The 7,500-nt window shown below is 40.6% G+C and overlaps 1 non-coding gene across 1 annotated transcript; it reads left to right on the forward strand.

The window, feature by feature from the left end:
- Positions 1-1,626: 1,626 nt before the first annotated feature.
- Positions 1,627-1,745, forward strand: LOC123687557. Its single transcript, XR_006749275.1, has one exon. It is a non-coding gene; the product is annotated as a 5S ribosomal RNA (ribosomal RNA).
- The last annotated feature ends 5,755 nt before the right edge of the window (positions 1,746-7,500 follow it).

The following is a 7,500-nucleotide window of genomic DNA, read 5'->3' on the forward strand; positions in this document are numbered from 1 at the left end:
ACAATCAGAATCATTATTTATCATTTATTTCAATTTTTATAATGAAAAACGTTCACGTCCTTTCGCGCCTCTCGATCGTCGTTTACGTGATGCATCGGTCAGCCCTAGTTTACGTGGTGCATCGGTAAGATCGAGTTCACGTTCTGCATCGGTAAGATCCAGTTCACGTGGTGCATCGGTAAGATCGAGATTACGTGGTGCATCGGTAAGATCGAGTTTACGTGGTGCATCGGTAAGATCCAATTCACGTTCTGCATCGGTAAGATCCAGTTCACGTGGTGCATCGGTGAGATCGAGTTTACGTTCTGCATCGGTGTGATCTAGTTTACGTTGTGCATCGGTAAGATCGAGATTACGTGAAGCATCGGTATGATCGAGTTTACGTTCTGCATCGGTCTGGACTTAGAGATATATTTTCGACGTGAAAATGTTCCGATACAACTTTTGAACCAGGATAGTTAGAGAGATGATTTTTTCTGGGATGTACGTTGATTGGGGAATGGATTGTGGAAAATAACTTGCCATGACCGAGGTGTTCTCGAATTTTTTTTTTTTTTCGAAAAATATTTTCTGATTTTGGATTTTACTCAAATTTGATTTCGTTGCCTTCTAATGTGTTCTAAAAGAGTAAATCAGTAATCAGAATCGAAAAATATTTTTCGGATTTTTTTTTTTTTGAAAAAAAATTTTCTGATTTTGGAATTTCCTCAAATTTGATTTGGTTGCCTTCTAATGTGTTTTTAAAGCGTAAATCAGTAATCAGAATCAATATTCATTGTCGACTTTAATTTTTATAAGGAAAAATGTTCACGTCCTTAAACGCCTCCCCATCATTAGCCCGAGTCCAAGTCGATGTCAGTCCCGAGCGGACGGTGTCAGATACTACCTATCGCCCCGGTCTGGACTTGGCGAGGTATTTCGACGTGAAATGTTCCGATACAACTTTTGAACCAGGATAGTTAGAGAGATGATTTCTTCTATGTTGTACGTTGATTGTGGAATGGATTGTGGGAAATAACTTGCCATGACCCAGGTGTTCTTGAATTTTTTTTTTTTTCGAAAAAAATTTTCTGATCTTGAAATTTCCTCAAATCTGATTGCGTTGCCTTCTAATGTGTTCTAAAAGAGTAAATCAGTAATCAGAATCAATATTCATTGTCGACTTTAATTTTTATAAGGAAAAATGTTCACGTCCTTAAACGCCTCTCCATCGTTACCCCGACTCCAAGACGATGTTAGACCGGAGCGGACGGTGTCAGATGCGACCGATCTCCCCGGTCTGGACTTAGCGAGATATTCCGACGTGAAATGTTCCGATACAAAAATTTAACTGTGATAGTTAGAGAGATGGTTCCTTTTGTGATGTACGTTGATTGTGTAATAGAATATGGAAATAAACTTGAGATGACCGAGGTCTTCTGGGATTTTTTTTTTTTTTCGAAAAATATTTTTCGATTTCGGAAATCCCTCAAATTTCATTGAGATATGTCCTAATGTGTTCTTAAAGCTTAAATCAACAATCAGAATTAATATCCAAAAGTTATTTCATTTTTTATGAGGAAAAACGTTCACGTCCTTTCCGCTCCCAAAAAGTGAGATATCATAGAAAATATCGCAATATATGTTGTTTACGGCCATACCACGCTGAAATTGCCAGTTCTCGTCAGAACACTGAAGCCAAGCAGCGTCGGGCGCGGTTAGTACTTGGATGGGTGACCGCTTGGGAACACCGCGTGCTGTAAGCTTTTTTTTTACGTTCTGCATCGGTCTGCCGAGATAACGTGGTGCATCGGTATGATCGAGTTTACGTTCTGCATCGGTAAGATCGAGATTACGTGATGCATCGGTAAGATTGAGATTACGTGGTGCATCGGTAAGATCGAGTTTACGTGGTGCATCGGTAAGATCGAGTTTACGTGGTGCATCGGTAAGATCCAATTCACGTTCTGCATCGGTAAGATCCAGTTCACGTGGTGCATCGGTGAGATTGAGATTACGTGGTGCATCGGTAAGATCGAGTTTACGTGGTGCATCGGTAAGATCCAATTCACGTTCTGCATCGGTAAGATCCAGTTCACGTGGTGCATCGGTAAGATTGAGATTACGTGGTGCATCGGTAAGATCGAGTTTACGTGGTGCATCGGTAAGATCCAATTCACGTTCTGCATCGGTAAGATCCAGTTCACGTGGTGCATCGGTAAGATTGAGATTACGTGGTGCATCGGTAAGATCGAGTTTACGTGGTGCATCGGTAAGATCCAATTCACGTTCTGCATCGGTAAGATCCAGTTTACGTGGTGCATCGGTAAGATGGAGATTACGTGGTGCATCGGTAAGATCGAGTTTACGTGGTGCATCGGTAAGATCTACTTTACGTTCTGCATCGGTCTGCCCTTGTTTACGTGGTGCATCGGTAAGATCGAGATTACGTGAAGCATCGGTATGATCGAGTTTACGTTCTGCATCGGTCTGCCCGATATTACGTGGTGCATCGGTTCAGCCCTAGTTTACGTTGTGCATCGGTCTGGACTTAGAGATATATTTTCGACGTGAAAATGTTCCGATACAACTTTTGAACCAGGATAGTTAGAGAGATGATTTTTTCTGTGATGTACGTCGATTGGGGAATGGATTGTGGAAAATAACTTGCCATGACCGAGGTGTCCTCGAATTTTTTTTTTTTTCGAAAAAAATTTTCTGATTGTGGAATTTTCTCAAATTTGATTTGGTTGCCTCCTAATGTGTTCTAAAAGAGTAAATCAGTAATAGGAATCGAAAAATATTTTTCGGATTTTTTTTTTTTTCGAAAAAAATTTTCTGATCGTGGAATTTCCTCAAATTCGATTTGGTTGCCTTCTAATGTGTTTTTAAAGCGTAAATCAGTAATCAGAATCAATATTCATTGTCGACTTTAATTTTTATAAGGAAAAATGTTCACGTCCTTAAACGCCTCCCCATCATCAGCCCGAGTCCAAGTCGATGTCAGTCCCGAGCGGACGGTGTCAGATACTACCTATCGCCGAGGTCTGGACTTGGCGAGATATTACGACGTGAAATGTTCCGATACAACTTTTGAACCAGGATAGTTAGAGAGATGATTTCTTCTATGTTGTACGTTGATTGTGGAATGAAATACGGAAAATAACTCGCCATGACCGAGGTGATTACGATTTTTTTTTTTTTTTTGAAAAAAATTTTCTGATCGTGGAATTTTCTCAAATTTGATTTGGTTGCCTCCTTATATGTTCTAATAGCGATAATCAACAATCAGAATCAAAATCCATGATCGGGTTTGATTTTTATAAGGAAAAATGTTCACGTCCTTTTTTTCAACCCCGACTCATTGACGATGTTAGAACCGAGCCGGCGGTGTCAGATACGACCGATCGCCCCGGTCCCGATCGTCATTTACGTTGTGCATCGGTCTGCCCGAGATTACGTGGTGCATCGGTATGATCGAGTTTACGTGGTGCATCGGTAAGATCCAATTCACGTTCTGCATCGGTAAGATCCAGTTCACGTGGTGCATCGGTAAGATTGAGATTACGTGGTGCATCGGTAAGATCGAGTTTACGTGGTGCATCGGTAAGATCCAATTCACGTTCTGCATCGGTAAGATCCAGTTCACGTGGTGCATCGGTAAGATGGAGATTACGTGGTGCATCGGTAAGATCGAGATTACGTGGTGCATCGGTAAGATCTACTTTACGTTCTGCATCGGTCTGCCCTTGTTTACGTGGTGCATCGGTAAGATCGAGATTACGTGAAGCATCGGTATGATCGAGTTTACGTTCTGCATCGGTCTGCCCGATATTACGTGGTGCATCGGTTCAGCCCTAGTTTACGTTGTGCATCGGTCTGGACTTAGAGATATATTTTCGACGTGAAAATGTTCCGATACAACTTTTGAACCAGGATAGTTAGAGAGATGATTTTTTCTGTGATGTACGTCGATTGGGGAATGGATTGTGGAAAATAACTTGCCATGACCGAGGTGTCCTCGAATTTTTTTTTTTTTCGAAAAAAATTTTCTGATTGTGGAATTTTCTCAAATTTGATTTGGTTGCCTCCTAATGTGTTCTAAAAGAGTAAATCAGTAATAGGAATCGAAAAATATTTTTCGGATTTTTTTTTTTTTCGAAAAAAATTTTCTGATCGTGGAATTTCCTCAAATTCGATTTGGTTGCCTTCTAATGTGTTTTTAAAGCGTAAATCAGTAATCAGAATCAATATTCATTGTCGACTTTAATTTTTATAAGGAAAAATGTTCACGTCCTTAAACGCCTCCCCATCATCAGCCCGAGTCCAAGTCGATGTCAGTCCCGAGCGGACGGTGTCAGATACTACCTATCGCCGAGGTCTGGACTTGGCGAGATATTACGACGTGAAATGTTCCGATACAACTTTTGAACCAGGATAGTTAGAGAGATGATTTCTTCTATGTTGTACGTTGATTGTGGAATGAAATACGGAAAATAACTCGCCATGACCGAGGTGATTACGATTTTTTTTTTTTTTTCGAAAAAAATTTTCTGATCGTGGAATTTTCTCAAATTTGATTTGGTTGCCTCCTTATATGTTCTAATAGCGATAATCAACAATCAGAATCAAAATCCATGATCGGGTTTGATTTTTATAAGGAAAAATGTTCACGTCCTTTTTTTCAACCCCGACTCATTGACGATGTTAGAACCGAGCCGGCGGTGTCAGATACGACCGATCGCCCCGGTCCCGATCGTCATTCACGTTGTGCATCGGTCTGCCCGAGATTACGTGGTGCATCGGTAAGATCGAGTTTACGTGGTGCATCGGTAAGATCCAATTCACGTTCTGCATCGGTAAGATCCAGTTCACGTGGTGCATCGGTAAGATGGAGATTACGTGGTGCATCGGTAAGATCGAGATTACGGGGTGCATCGGTAAGATCTACTTTACGTTCTGCATCGGTCTGCCCTTGTTTACGTGGTGCATCGGTAAGATCGAGATTACGTGAAGCATCGGTATGATCGAGTTTACGTTCTGCATCGGTCTGCCCGATATTACGTGGTGCATCGGTTCAGCCCTAGTTTACGTTGTGCATCGGTCTGGACTTAGAGATATATTTTCGACGTGAAAATGTTCCGATACAACTTTTGAACCAGGATAGTTAGAGAGATGATTTTTTCTGTGATGTACGTCGATTGGGGAATGGATTGTGGAAAATAACTTGCCATGACCGAGGTGTCCTCGAATTTTTTTTTTTTTCGAAAAAAATTTTCTGATTGTGGAATTTTCTCAAATTTGATTTGGTTGCCTCCTAATGTGTTCTAAAAGAGTAAATCAGTAATAGGAATCGAAAAATATTTTTCGGATTTTTTTTTTTTTCGAAAAAAATTTTCTGATCGTGGAATTTCCTCAAATTCGATTTGGTTGCCTTCTAATGTGTTTTTAAAGCGTAAATCAGTAATCAGAATCAATATTCATTGTCGACTTTAATTTTTATAAGGAAAAATGTTCACGTCCTTAAACGCCTCCCCATCATCAGCCCGAGTCCAAGTCGATGTCAGTCCCGAGCGGACGGTGTCAGATACTACCTATCGCCGAGGTCTGGACTTGGCGAGATATTACGACGTGAAATGTTCCGATACAACTTTTGAACCAGGATAGTTAGAGAGATGATTTCTTCTATGTTGTACGTTGATTGTGGAATGAAATACGGAAAATAACTCGCCATGACCGAGGTGATTACGATTTTTTTTTTTTTTCGAAAAAAATTTTCTGATCGTGGAATTTTCTCAAATTTGATTTGGTTGCCTCCTTATATGTTCTAATAGCGATAATCAACAATCAGAATCAAAATCCATGATCGGGTTTGATTTTTATAAGGAAAAATGTTCACGTCCTTTTTTTCAACCCCGACTCATTGACGATGTTAGAACCGAGCCGGCGGTGTCAGATACGACCGATCGCCCCGGTCCCGATCGTCATTTACGTTGTGCATCGGTCTGCCCGAGATTACGTGGTGCATCGGTCTGGACTTAGAGATATATTTTCGACGTGAAAATGTTCCGATACAACTTTTGAACCAGGATAGTTAGAGAGATGATTTTTTCTGTGATGTACGTCGATTGGGGAATGGATTGTGGAAAATAACTTGCCATGACCGAGGTGTCCTCGAATTTTTTTTTTTTTTTCGAAAAAAATTTTCTGATCGTGGAATTTTCTCAAATTTGATTTGGTTGCCTCCTAATGTGTTCTAATAGCGATAATCAACAATCAGAATCAAAATCCATGGTCGGGTTTGGTTTTTATAAGGAAAAATGTTCACGTCCTTTTTTTCAACCCCGACTCATTGACGATGTTAGAACCGAGCCGGCGGTGTCAGATACGACCGATCGCCCCGGTCCCGATCGTCATTTACGTTGTGCATCGGTCTGCCCGAGATTACGTGGTGCATCGGTCTGGACTTAGAGATATATTTTCGACGTGAAAATGTTCCGATACAACTTTTGAACCAGGATAGTTAGAGAGATGATTTTTTCTGGGATGTACGTTGATTGGGGAATGGATTGTGGGAAATAACTTGCCATGACCGAGGTGTTCTCGAATTTTTTTTTTTTTTTCGAAAAAAATTTTCTGATCGTGGAATTTTCTCAAATTTGATTTGGTTGCCTCCTAATGTGTTCTAATAGCGATAATCAACAATCAGAATCAAAATCCATGGTCGGGTTTGGTTTTTATAAGGAATAATGTTCACGTCCTTTTTCGCCTATGTTCTTTTTCGACGTGAAATGTTCCGATACAACTTTTGAACCAGGATAGTTAGAGAGATGATTTTTTCTGGGATGTATGTTGATTGACGTACGAAACTTGGAAAAAAATAGAAAAGACCGAGGTACTCTAGAAAAAAAAATTTATTGAAAATATTTTTTTGATTTCGGAATTAATTCGAAATTCATTCAGATGTCTTCTATCAATATCGCGAAAGAAAAATCAATAATCAGAATCGATATTCATCTAAGATTATTTCCTTCTGGATTGTGTTAACATTCGGTACGATCTTGTCTACGTGATGCATCGGTTTGTTTCTCGGCTCTTGTGAGCAAGTTGGACACTCGAGACGGCCTCCATCGATCGGATTAGGCGGGCTTTAATGTTAACGTGCTGCATCGGTGTGATCTTGTTTACGTCATGCATCGGTATAGCTTTAAATCGCGCCGTAAAGTCGTTCACGTCATGCATCGGTATCTTAAATCGCGCCGTAAAGTCGTTCACAGTCATGCATCGGTATCTTAAATCGCGCCGTAAAGTCGTTCACGTCATGCATCGGTATGGCTTTAAATCGCGCCCTAGGGTCGTTCACGTCATGCATCGGTGGCACAAAAAAAAGACGCCGATGCATGACGTGAGCCGACTTTTCGGCTCGATTTAAGATACCGATGCATGACGTGAACGACTTTACGGCGCGATTTAAGATACCGATGCATGACGTGAACCGACTTTTCGGCATGAAGTCAGCTA

Source organism: Harmonia axyridis, chromosome X (assembly GCF_914767665.1).
Source record: "Harmonia axyridis chromosome X, icHarAxyr1.1, whole genome shotgun sequence".
NCBI classification, from domain to species: domain Eukaryota; kingdom Metazoa; phylum Arthropoda; class Insecta; order Coleoptera; family Coccinellidae; genus Harmonia; species Harmonia axyridis.